A 14,545-nucleotide genomic window follows, 5' to 3' on the forward strand; every position below is an offset into this window, starting at 1 on the left:
ATGTCCATAAGTTTAATCTTCACTTGGTAATATATCCAGTCTTAAATCAATCTTATGAAAATACTTTGCTTCCTTCATTTGATCAAATAAATCATTGGTGAGGTAACAGATATCTGCTCTTGAGAGTAACCATGTTGAGCTTTCGCTAGTCAACACATATTCTCACACTTCCATTTTTCCTTATTAACAAATCGTGCCGGTGCATTTTAGAGGTACGCTCAGTCCAGTTGCTTTCTCTTCTAATTATCTCATGCGTTTGCTCCGGTAACTCCTTTATTTTATCTGGTGCCATTCTGTGCGGGGCTTTGGACACTGGCTTCATTTCAGGTGCTAAATCAATCGTAAACTAGTTTTCTTTATCTAAAGGAAATATTGGTAACTCGTCTGGAAATATATCTTGAGACTGTAAAATCTTCAAGCTCGGTTTGCTTCTGACTCTTATTTATAATCGCCATAACACTTATATTTTGGTCACTGTAATCTTAAATCATTCTTAACAAGTTCTTTAACTTCCTTTGCCCTCTAAACTTCTTCATGTTCTCATTTGGCATCTTCAAAACTATCTTCCATCACGACGGTCTACCTGGGCATAACACTTGAATAGTTAATCCATTCCTTAAAATAATGTCAAATCCTCTTATCTCAATTGATATTAATTCTTCATAACTTATTGCCATAAATATCGATTCCGGCCATTGGTACTTACTTATTCAATAATTGCATGTTCTTAACTTGCTAGTCCTTTAGTCATAATCTTATCAATTCGACAAGGTAATTCATCTTATCAACAAAACCTTGAGAGATATACGATCAAGTTGCTCCTACATCTTTCAATACTTTAACGCATAAGGTATCCGTAATAATCATCCATGTTATCACATCCATATTCTAAATAACACATTTCTCATGAAAATCGCAAATTCTTGTTCTCGGAGACGTATTCCTTATTGAAGTAGATCCCCTTGACTCCTAGTGCATCCCTGGCTAGGGCTAGTGATTTGCAATTCTCGCCCTATGCCCTTGTTTCCTTTCCATGCATGAGAGGTAGATGGGACTTTGCCCGCTTGGTGTATAATACGTTGACTTTTATTTGAAAAGCCCTCGCCAAAGAACAACTATACAACGAAATAACTAAAAGGATTCATAATTTTAATAAACTTAGAGTTGAAAAGAAAGAAGAAGCAATGATTTGAATATAAATGAGACAACCACATTGGTACTTAAGATGGCCAGTCTTTCATACCGTATGGCATACAACACATGATTAGGTGGCGTCCCACCCGACTCTTCGTCATTCCGACAAAGTGTCTCATCATAACACTATTTGTCCCAATCAGAAAGCAAAACTTGAGGAGAACAATTAAATTTGAAAGGAATGCAATATCCTCCCTTTTGATATCATCATAAGGAGTTTATTAGGGAAAGAAGTTCATTTATTTTTAGGAATTAAAAAGGAATATACCCTGTAGTATAGAGGACAAGAATGATACCATTAGTCACCATCCACATTTCACTTGTATTCATCTTTTGAGCTTGCTCGATCATATCCCAATTGTGCCATATAACAACTTTAGAAAGTATGCTGAAGTGCCTTCACAACTAAGAATTATGGTAGATTCTTACTTGTTAAGTCTTGCATTTATAACATCGCATCTATACGTATAATACTTTAACAATTCGATCATAATGGCGTTCTTATCAGATAATCTTGAGTTTCCTCTTTTTAATTTAGAATAACCATGAATCATTCAACATAAAGATCCTTTTTATTAATAATATTCTTCTTTTAGAAAAGTCTGGGAATCTTCCCAATCTTCTTCGGTTATGCTCAGGCTTCCGTTAAATCAATGAATTCCTTGAACTCTAATAATCCCAGTAATTGGATGAATTGTTACTCCGTACGCTGGTTCTGTTGTTAACCTTGTCAAACCGTTAGGAATAATCAACTTCTTCATAATCGCGGGTTACTTTATTCTCTGAATTAACAATACTAAGTCTGAAACAAACATCCTTCCAGGTAATCCGGGTCTTTTAACAAACAAAAACTCAAGTAGTAACTTGTCAACCAATGTCTAAAACTTATTTTATTCAAAAAGGCTTTTAGAAATTTTTTTGTAAGGAAAAATCTTTTTCGAAAACTGGTTTAAAAATTTTGAAAATCACAAATCTGGTTGTCCTTACTATATGAGTTGGTTTTTGTCCTTCTTACCTATAACAAAGTACCAAATTAAAGAAAAAATTACATAAAAGTCCGTTCACTTCAATTTACCTTTTCTACTTTATCGTGTCCATTTCCCTTCCTTAATCGACGAAAGCTTCAATTGTTGTTGCATGTTATCTTATTCGTAGCTTCTCATCAAAGCTTCCATACTGGTAATACTCCCGACATTATCGTTGCTATAAATATATCACATTGTTATAACACCATTAATTATCTTCAAGAAAGCTCCAGAACCATAATCTCCTCTAACTCTCTTTTCAATACTTATCTAATCTATTCCACAAGCTAGTCATGGGTGGCCTAATCACTAATGGCTTCTTTTAATCTGGTAACAACTATCCTTCGGAACACCTGAATCTTCTTTCTAGACTTCTTCTCACCTTTATTTATATCTCAAGTACTCACCTTTATTTATAACATACCATATTCAGTCTATTACGAATTCCTCCATGTCTCATTCCAAATACTTTGCACTATGGTATAGAAAGCATTTGCTGAATTAATTGAATTCCTATGGCTGGATGGTTGCCTTGTCCACCATTGCCTACATTTTTCTTCTTGAAATTAAAATTCTTCCCTCGCTAGAACTTCCCTTTCTTATGATTATTAAAGTTCTGAGACTTCCCTGCTTGTGACTATCCTTCATTTCCCCTTGACTTTCTTTTTTTACTTTCTTTCTCCTTTTGTGACATCTCACTTTCTGTTTCCGCAATCATAGCTTTCTAAACTACTATTGCATGCGTGTCCAATTCGAATATAGCTAATTTCCCTCTAATCCATGGTTTAAGACCCTGCTGAAATCTCCTAGCTCTCTTCCTGTTTGTGTCTACATAAGATGGCACAAACCTGGACAATTCTGTAAACCTACTTTCATAAACTGCTACTGACATACTAGCTTACTTCAACCCTAGAAATCTCAATTCCATCTGATCTTGAACAAACTGAGAAATATATTTCTCCAAGAACAACTCTTTGAATCTATCCCAAGTAATAACATCTGTACCTTCCATTGCTTTGGAAGACTCCCACCAATAGGTAGCTTCATTCTTCAGGTGATTACTTTCAAATTTCGTCGTTTGTTCTTCCGTTACCTTGACTAGAGCAAATGATTTCTCAATCTCCTTCAACCAAGTTCTTGCTTCAATTGGACCGGAAGAACCCTTGAACTCCGGAGGGATTCACTGCCCAGAAAATCTTAAAAGTTACTTGGGGATAGGCCTACTTATGTTGTTATTGAGTCAGGTTAACTATTTATTGGGCCAATATCTGAAGAATCTGGGTCACAGTTGGGTCTATGGGACCTGGATTTGCATTCTGGTTGTTATTGTTGTCATTGTTATTGGTTTCTTCATTGTGGGTGGTAGCACGGGTGTTTCTTCTAGGAGGCATTTTCTAGTAAAGAATCAAACAATTTATTTAGTTTTTAAATTGAATCCTTTTTATAAAAAGTTTTAATAAAACAGAAGTATTTCTTTTTGAAAACATTTTCAATTATTCAACTAAGTAAATTGCATGCTTCCTTACAGAATGTAAAACAACAAAGAGAATGGATATAATGTTATCACAAGAGTTTATAATTGGTGCAGTAAGTAGTAAATGACAATGCTGGAAATAAAAGTACTGATATATATATATCAAGGTTGGTGGTACAAGCGTGAAAACGCTTTAATAAAAGCAAAAGTACAACATGCCTATCCACTAATCAGCAAGTCTAGTCTATATATAAAAGGCAAAAGTTTGTTGATGCTACACTACATCACTACTATACATATAACATATGCCATAGCAACACTATCATCTAACTTCAGGGAAACTCTAGACCTCCAATCTCCTCCAAAACCCATATGGCCCACTTCACAAGATAATTAGGGGTGGCATACTCTCAAGTAGCTCCATGTAGACTGGCAGCAACTACCCTCCAAAACACATGAATCCTCTCTCTAAGCTCTCTCTCACCTCTCCCAATATTTGTGGTGCTCACAATATACCAATATTGACGCAATTATTAAGATGATATAGAATGCTAGCGAGTAAAAGTATAGCTAGAATAATATTATGAACAGAAGATAGTAACCCTTACGAACTAAAAAAGAATGAGTATTGAGAAGCGAAAGAGTAGCGCTAGATGATATGTTGAGGGTCTATGCAATAGACTTGAAAGAAATTTGGAACAATGACTTATCATGGATTGAGTTTTCTTACAATGATATATTTTATATCAGTATCGGGATGATGCCTTATGAGGTTCGTTAGGGAAGACAATGGCGATCTCCCTTGTAGCAGGATAAAGTTAGAGAGCACAAGATGTTCGGGCTAGCAGTAATCCAAAGAACCAAGGACATAGCAGATCTAATCAGAGGACGGATGGTATAAACCCAAGATCGACAGAAGGAGTACACCTGCTTGGCCCGGAAGGGCAAGGAGCATGATGTAGGGAACCTAGTATGGTTAAACGTATTCCCTTGGAAAGTATTGATGAGGTTCGAAAAGAAAGGAAAGCTAAGTCCAAGATTCATTGGACCTTTGAGATATTAAAATGTATTGGGAAGTTAGCTTACGAGCTAGCCCTACCCCTGAACCTACAAGAAGTTCAAAATGTGTTCCACGTATCAATGATAATGAAGTACAATCCGGATTCCAGACACATAGTGGAATACGAGCACGTAGATATGCAACAAGAATTATCCTAGGTGGAACAACCAGTGATGATCATGGATAAAAATGAGCAGGTTCTTCGGAACAAGGTGATCAAGCTATTCAGGGTTTTGTAGCAGAACCACAATGTGGAAGAATCTACTTGGGAACTAGAGAGCGCAATGCTAGAAAAGTATCCCTATTTGTTTCTATCTAATTCTGGGACATAATCCTTTCAAGGAGTGGAGATTGTAATAACACCAATTTTTGGAATTTTTGAAACCCTGATGAATACTAACTTTTTGCTAATTTTGTTGATTAAGGAAATTTATCAGGCCATCGTATATAGGAGTACTGTTATGGAAATTCTGAGATCGTATTAATATTCCATAAAGTAAATTAGTGTATGTAAAGGTTTTCATAATTTGAATTCGAAAACTTTGGTTTTTTCCGAAAATCCCCCTGATACAGAAGGAACTGAGTATAAGGTAACCTGGTTAAAAGGAATACAATTAAAGGATTTTAAAAGAGGATCAATAAAGTAACATAATATATTAAGAAAGGTTTAGGGAAGCCCAAGTAATAAGATCCCATATATGATCCCTCAAATGAACAACGAGAACAAGAGTTAAGCGAACCGTGAAACGAATAAGCCACCAAGAAACAAGCTTGTACAAGTAGCAGGGAGATTGAACAAATGGACTAGAAACAAGGTGACATAATCAAACCATGAGATGAAGACATGTGGCATGGAAATGAGATCATCAAGATGATGTAAGCAAGTTAAGGAGATATTTATCCAAGAATGATTCTTGGCAAAGTGTTTTAACCACTTGATTAACCAAGGTTAATCCTTATGTTAGATATATTTGATAATGTCATGGTTAATATGATTTATGTTTAGTTTTCAGATCTTACTTAAACAGGATAAATCAGTACTTACTGGAAGTTAGGACTTAAGGATATCAGTACTTATATTATCAGGAGATAATCATCAGAAGATGGATATAAAAACTTAAGTGCTAAAGGATGTTCAGATAAGGACAGTAGCTGATTAAATGAAAGAAGATCGAAATAAACATAAGAAGAGATATGCATGAAGAAGGAATTCTATGAAGAATAGAATACTTGGAAGAAAAGATATCTGATTGATATATTTTAGGAAGCAGAATTATATTCCATATCAATTAGCGATTATCTTGTAACTGTGTAGTATATAAACACAGACATAGGGTTTACACTATAAGTGTTATCATATTCGAGAAGATTATTCATTGTAACCCTAGCAGCTCTCGTGATATTTGTTCATCACTGAGAGGTAACAATTCCATACTGTGACAGAGTTTATTGTTTCAATAAAGTTTGTTTTCTGTTACTTGAGATATTAAAGTTTGATTTGATTGTACTTGACACTGTATTCACCCCCTCTACAGTGTGTGTGACCTAACAAGTGGTATCAGAGCCGATCTGTTAACGCACATACAGTTTAAGATCCAAACACAATCATGTCTGACACAGAAACTCCAACTAAGCCTACCAAAACTGAAGAACCACCAAAGACACAAATTCAAAGTCGGTATGAGACCATCAGAGTTCCCATACTGAGACCATCTGAATATCCCATATGGAAGGTGAGGATGACCATGTTCCTGGAAGCAACAGATCCAGAATATCTTGATAGAATCAAGGAAGGGACTCACAAACCAACCAAGCTCGCTGTTACAGTTGCAGGTAAAGCAGCAAAGACCGTACCAAAGGAGAAGAGTGATTATACTACTGAAGATATCGCATCAATTGCTAAGGATGCTAAGGTACGACACTTACTACATAGTGCCATTGATAATGTAATGTCAAACAAGGTAATTAACTGCAAGACTGCTAAGGAGATATGGGATGCTCTGGAAATAAGGTGTCAGGGAACTGATACAATTAAGAAGAATAGGAAGACAATACTCACTCAAGAGTATGAACACTTTGACTCAAAGGCAAATGAGTCATTGACTGATTTATATGATAGATTTGTCAAACTCTTGAATGATTTGTCATTGGTTGATAAGGAGTATGATCTTGAAGATTCAAACCTTAAATTCCTGTTAACTCTTCCTGAATGTGGGGATTTGAAGGCAACAACAATAAGAGACAACTACAATCTTGATGAAACAACTCTTGATGAAATTTATGGAATGCTCAAGACTCATGAACTTGAGATGGAACAAAAAAGCAAGAGGAAAGGACGAAAGTCAAGGACAGTTACTCTTAAGGCTGAAGAAGAATCCCCCAAGGAAGCTACCTCAAGAAAAGGCAAGGGTAAAGCTCTTTTCACAAAGTCTGATACTGAGTCATCAAGTTCTGAAAGTGATGATGACTCAGATTCTGAAAGCTTGCCTAAGACTGATGCTGATGAGGAGATGATAAAGCTGTGTGCTCTTATGGTGAAAGGGATCACAAATATTGCATACAGGAAGTTCAGGAAGGGAAAGAAGTTTTCCAGGAAAGGCATAAGTTCTGATAAGAAGAATTTCAGAAGATTTGAGGGCAGAGGAGGAAAGTCTGATAGAGGAGATTATACCAATGTCAAATGCTATAACTGTGGTGAGAAAGGCCACATATCTCCTGATTGCAAGAAAGTGAAGGGTGACAAAGGCAAGGCTCTTGTCACAAAGAAGAAAAGCTGGAGAGACACCTCAGACTCTGAAAGTAAGGAGAACTATGCTTTGATGGCAAATGCTGATAAAGAAAGTGCTAAGAGCAGTTCTGAAGCTGCTGAAACAAAGGTACCTCAGACTACTTATGCTTTTCATACTGATGATATTAATGAGTTGAGAAGATATCTTAAAACCATGTTTGTTAGTTATAGAGATCAAACTTTAACATGTGAAAGATTAACTTCTGAAAATCTTACTTTTAAGAAAAGAAATGATTTCTTAGAAAAAGAGTTAGTTATGTTCCATCAAACTCAGAAGGATAGAGATGATGCTTTTTATGTTAGGGATGAAGTGCTAAAAATGAATGAATCTCTAAAAACTGAGTTAGAAAAGGAAAGAGAGATTATCAGGACTTGGACTAACTCTGGCAGAACAACTCAAAATTTGCTAAGTAGTGAAAATTGGAAAGAGGGCTTAGGTTATGGAGAGGATAAGAATGATAAAGGAATTGTAGAAATTAAGCCTGTTGGTGTTAAGCAAAAACCAAAGTTAAAACCTGTTAAGTTTGTAACTGTAAAGTCTGATAATGAGCAATCAGAAGTTAAAGAGGGATTAACTTCTGACAAACTAAAACATGAAAAGACAGCTGAAGTAAACATAGGCTTAATGACAAAGAAGGAGCTTAAGCATAAGCTGAAAGATGTTAAGAATGCAAACAAGGTAAAATCACCTAGGAAAAATAGGAATGGAAAGGAAGGTGTGAATAAAAGCAATGATTATAAGCCTGTTCTTGATGCTCCTAGGAAAACGTGTCATAACTGTAGAAGTTCTAACCATCTGGCTTCTTTTTACAGGAAGAATAAGAACATAAACTCCTTACCTTCAAAGTCAGGGGTTAAGAGTCAGTCTGTTAGATATAAGCCACAATATCCTTGTTTTCATTGTGGTAGTTTATGGAATTCCATTTATACTTGTAAGGAATATCATAGTTTGTACTATGATTATTATCAAATAAAACCTTCTTTAAAGAAAGTTTCCATTGTTCCTTCTAGTGTAAATTCTGATTCAAAGTCTGATAGTGTAAATTCTGATAAGAAAAATGTTAACATAAACTCTGATGCTAAATCCGCTGTAAATGTTAACAAACTTGATAAGGCCAAAGGATCCAAGCAAGTCTGGGTCCTTAAAACTAATCATTAGTGATCTTTGTGATTGCAGGGCAACAGGAAAAATATCCTAGTCCTGGACAGTGGATGTTCAGGACATATGACTAGAAATAAAGCCCTGCTATCAGACTTTGTGGAGAAAGCTGGCCCAAGTGTTTCTTATGGAGATGGCAACATTGGAAAAACATTGGGATATGGCAATATCAATCTTGGGAATGTCATCATTAATGAAGTAGCTCTGGTCTCAGGACTTAAACACAATCTGCTGAGTATAAGTCAAATCTGTGACAGAGGTTATCATGTTGATTTCTTTGAAGAACACTGTGAAGTTGTGAGTAAATGTAAAGGCAAAGTTGTTCTGAAAGGATACAGGCATGGTAACATTTATGAAGCTAAGCTTTCAACAAGTACTGATGGTTCTGCAATTTGTCTGATGAGTAGAACATCAATTGAAGAAAGCTGGAATTGGCACAAGAAACTCTCTCATTTAAATTTCAACAATATAAATGAACTAGTCAAGAAAGATCTTGTGAGAGGACTGCCAAAGTCAGTATTTGCTCCTGATGGCCTTTGGGATTCTTGTCAGAAGGCCAAACAAAGAAAATCTTCATTCAAGAGCAAGACTGAATCATAAATTCTTGAGCCTTATCATCTACTACATGTTGATCTATTTGGTCCAGTGAATGTCATGTCTATTGCAAAAAAGAAAAATGCGTTCGTCATAGTGGATGAGTTCACCAGATACACATGGGTGTATTTCTTGCACACAAAAAGTGAAACTGCATCTATCTTGATTGATCATGTCAAACATTTGGATAAATTGTCAAAGATTCTGTGAAAACCATAAGGAGTGATAATGGCACTGAGTTCAAGAATTTGATAATGGAAGAGTTCCGCAAAAACCATGGAATTAAGCAGGAATTTTCTGCTCTTGGAACTCCACAGCAAAATGGAGTTGTTGAAAGGAAGAATAGAACTCTCATTGAAGCTGCACGTACAATGCTTGAAGAAGCAAAGCTTCCAACCTATTTCTTGGCTGAAGCTGTGCAGACTGCTTGTTTTACTCAAAATGCAACACTCATTAACAAGCAAGGAAAAACACCATATGAGATGGTGAAGAAAAAGAAGACAAATCTGAAGTACTTTCATGTATTTGGATGCAAGTGTTTTGTTCTTAAGACTCATCCTGAACAACTATCCAAATTTGATCTAAAAGCTGATGAAGGAAATTTTGTTGGATATCCAATTTCCACAAAAGCCTTCAGAGTTTATAATTTGAGAACAAGAGTGGTCATGGACTCTATCAATGTCTCCTTTTATGACAAGAAGATTACTGGACTTGAAGATTTTATTGATCATGATCAGCTGAGATTTGAAAATGAAGACTCAAATTCTGATACTGAAAATCCTGACAATCTAAGTCCTGATAATGCCAACTCTGATGGATTAAACTCTGATGTTATTAAAACTGTGGTGACTACGTCAAAGAAAGATGCACCTATGCAAGGGGAGCATACTCAAGATCTTACCACATCTCAAGAAGCATCAGAACATACATCTGGCTCTTCAAGTTCTGATTCGTCAAGTTCTGATAAGCCAAGTTCTGATAGTTCTGAAAATCTAAATTCTGAAGAATCCAACTCAGAGAGCATAGTTTCAGGGGGAACATCAGAAAATGAAGTTGAAGACATCATGGATCATGGGGGAGCATCCAGTTCTAGAGAAAACCTTCCATCTGCAAGGAAGTGGACTAAATCACATACACCTGATTTGATAATTGGAAATCCTGATGCAGGTGTCAGAACTAGAACAGGTACTTCAAACGAATGTCTTTACAATTCTTTTCTTTCTCAGACTGAGCCAAAGAAAGTGGGAGAAGCTCTTCAAGATGCTGATTGGGTGCAAGCAATGCAGGAAGAGTTAAATGAATTTGAAAGAAACAAAGTCTGGACCCTAGTGCCAAGACCAAATAATAGATCTGTTGTTGGTACAAAGTGGGTATTCAGAAACAAAACTGACAGTGATGGCATAATTACAAGGAATAAGGCAAGGCTGGTTGCAAAAAGGATATTCTCAACAGGAGGGAATTGATTATGATGAAACATTTGCACTAGTTGCTAGGTTAGAAGCCATAAGGATATTTTTGGCTTATGCTGCTCACAAAAAGTTTACTGTCTTTCAAATGGATGTGAAAAGTGCTTTTCTCAATGGAGAATTGGAGGAGGAAGTATATGTTGAACAACCTCCAGGCTTTGTAGATTCCAAACATCCAGATTATGTCTACAGGCTTGATAAAGGACTTTATGGACTTAAGCAAGCTCCTAGAGCATGGTATGAGACTTTAGCTCAGTTTCTTCTGGAAACTGGATTTAACAGAGGAACTATAGACAAAACATTGTTCTACCTCAACCATGGAAAGGACTTACTTCTGGTCCAGATTTATGTTGATGATATCATTTTTGGATCTACAAATGACAGACTTTGCAAGAAGTTTGCCAAACTGATACAGTCAAGGTATCAGATGAGTATGATGGGGGAACTTAGCTATTTTCTGGGCCTTCAAGTCAAGCAGAATGAAGAAGGCACTTTTATTTGTCAAACTAACTACACCAGAAACTTGCTGAAGAAATTTGGAATGCAAGATTGTTCAAGTGCATCCACTCCCATGGCTACTGCAACAAAACTGGATAAGGATACTGGTAAATCAGTAGATATTACTGATTACAGAGGTATGATTGGCTCTCTACTCTATCTAACTGCTAGTAGACCTGATATCATGTATGCTACCTGTCTTTGTGCAAGATTTCAAGCAGATCCAAGAGAACCTCACTTAACAGTTGTGAAAAGAATTTTCAAGTATCTTAAGGGAACATCTGATCTGGGATTGTGGTATCCCAGAGAATCAGATTTTAAACTAATAGGTTACTCAGATGCAGATTTTGCAGGTTGCAAAATTGACAGGAAAAGCACAAGTGGAAGCTGCCAATTTCTTGGAGGCAGATTGGTTTCTTGGTTTAGCAAGAAACAAAAGTCAATTTCCACATCAACTGCAGAAGCAGAGTATATTGCTGCAGAAAGCTGCTGTGCACAGATTCTTTGGATGAAGAATCAGTTACTGGACTATGGGTTAACATATTTCAAAATCCGTATTTACTGTGATAATCAAAGTGCTATTTCTATGACAGGTAATCCAGTTCAACACTCTATGACAAAGCACATCAGCATCAGGTACCACTTCATCAGGGAACATGTGGATGAAGGTACAGTGGAATTGCACTTTGTTCCAACAGATCAACAACTAGCAGATATCTTCACAAAACCATTGTGTGAAGCTACTTTTACAATATTGGTAAATAAACTTGGAATGGTTTCAGGTTCTTTCTCTAAATCTGCTTAGTTTTGTTCTGATGCATCAGACTTTATGATCAGTATTTACAGAATTTACTCTCCTTGTGTATTCTGTGCTTAATTGAAAAATGTGCTTAAGTACTGACTGTTGTCGGATATATATTTCTAAACTCTAAAAATGATATGTCTGTTTGTGTAACTATTCAATCCTGTGAGGATATCTGTGCTAGATGCTGACCTAGTAGTCTTCAATAAACTAGGGATCCCATGTAAGAAGTAATTATTTCTGTGGAAATCTATTGACACAAGCAAATTCTGATAATTGAGCTTAGTTGAGTTTACTTTGTCTATCTTATTACTAAGTCACAAACTAGAATATTGCTTCTCATCTGTTGAGTTCTGATGCTAATAAATCTGTTGAATGTACTAAGTGTTGATAAACCTCACTTATCAAAAGAAAAAGCAAAAGAATCAAGGATTAAAATTCAGGTACTCCTTTGAGATCTAGAGTACAAATATGGAAGGAACGACCCAAGTGCATTGCTGGTATTAAGTAAATATGCATCAGAAAAGCAAAATATTTTCTTGGTGACTTTTCACACTCTATGATTACTGGAGAAATACTCTGATAATAGCATAAATTTTGATAAGCAGTCGTGACTCACTTACACTGAGAAGCCACTGTAAAATGGAATTTAAAAGATGCACAAAATTAGCACAAAATAGTTGAGGTGGACTCCAGCATTAAGTCATTCAATTGTAGGTTTCAGAATAATAACAGGTTTTTAGTAAAGTTTTAGTTATGCCTTATTTCTAAGATGTACTGAAGTGAATCAGACTTTACTCTTTGTCTGATATTTGGCTTAATGCACACACTAAACACTCCATATGAATGATGAATATTACTGTGGTGATCTATGTTGTTTTAGATGAACAGTTATTGTGTCACATGGCACAAATTCTGAGGACAAGTTCTGATTGCATGTTCTGATGATTAAGTTCTGAAGAATCTAAATCAGAATTTGTGTGAGGACTTACTAAGATAGGCATTCATTTTTCGAGTTAAGAAATTATGTTCTGATGACCGTTAAGTTCTGATATAAGTCTAAGTTATGATATTAAAGTCTGATTCTTTACTTGACTTATTTGTGGATAAAATTTGAAAACAGTCTCAGTTTAAACAAGAATATGTTGAAGTGGAAGATTAACAGTCACTATATTTAGGGATAGTGGTACTCGTACATGAACAGTCAACTTTTACTTGCTTCTTGTGCGCATTAAACCATGTTTTCCCTTTCCAATGAATGTTTTTCTTTTTCCAAGTCTGGGGAGATGAGGTAGAATTAATTCTACCTGTCAGCATTAAATTTCTTTGCGTCTCCTGGCATTCTCTTGCCTATATAAGCAACCACTTCACATCAGCCTTCCCATCAAATCTTTTATCACAAACTCACCTTCATAATCTTTATATCCAAAACACCATGGTCAATTACAATATGTTTTTGAACTATGAAACATTCAACATAGAGCTGAGCTGTGCTGATTGGCAGCAGGAATGGCACGTTACTGCCATTCCTGATGAGATATGGGACTCCGTTCCCCAGGAGGTACTCACCCACCTCCTGTTCTTCTACATGGACTACCATCGCCATCTGGAGCGATTGGAGGAGGAAAGGCTAGAAGCTCTCCGCCAGCAAGAGCGAATCATTCGACTCACTATTCTGTTTGTCGAGAGTAGGAAGAAGAAATGATTTATTTTCTTCTTCCTGTTTTTCTTCATCATCAGCCTTGCCCTGCTTCTTGAGCTAGGACAAAGCCTGTTGACTTTAGGTTTAGCAGCTTAGGGCAATCTTGTAAAAAGTTCTGATGTAATTTAAATTTCATGATTGTATTCTCTTGATATATTAATGAAATTTGTTTTTGTTTCAAGATCTTGTCTCTGAGATATTTTGTAATGCATTGATAAATCCTGATATATATTCATATTCTGATGACCATATAAATTCTGTTTTAACTTAAGTTCTGATTTTACTTTATCAGTACTTGCTCATCTGATTTATTATGGTCATTTTCACTCGAATTTTTTTTTCAGAATACTGATGTTGCAGTGAAAAATAATTTAATAAGTGGGAACAGTTTCAATTTTGAATTAAAACTGATTCACCTTGATTAATGGAATAACTGGGTAAGTGGAACGGTTTTTCCTTGAAAAACTGCAAGTGGGTAAGTAATGATTACTGTTTTCTCGTGCCCATTAACTATTCATTTTTACTACATGTCTGACAGGTGTCCAACGGTTACATTTTTTTCAAAAGTATAAGTAAGACAAAGAGAGGATTTTTTAATCTTTTATTTCCTTTCATACTTTTTCTCTCTATTTGCTTTTACTCTCTTTCTTCTTTTAACGTTGGTTTTTCATATAGACATTCTATCAAACACCTAACAGGCACTTATAAATCTCGATTAATTTCATGGCACCTAAGGATTTAATCATTGATGGAGCTAAATTTGTTCCAAACAACTATGCTGCA

The sequence above is a fragment of the Apium graveolens genome, chromosome 4 (genome assembly GCF_009905375.1).
Source record: "Apium graveolens cultivar Ventura chromosome 4, ASM990537v1, whole genome shotgun sequence".
Classification (NCBI taxonomy): domain Eukaryota; kingdom Viridiplantae; phylum Streptophyta; class Magnoliopsida; order Apiales; family Apiaceae; genus Apium; species Apium graveolens.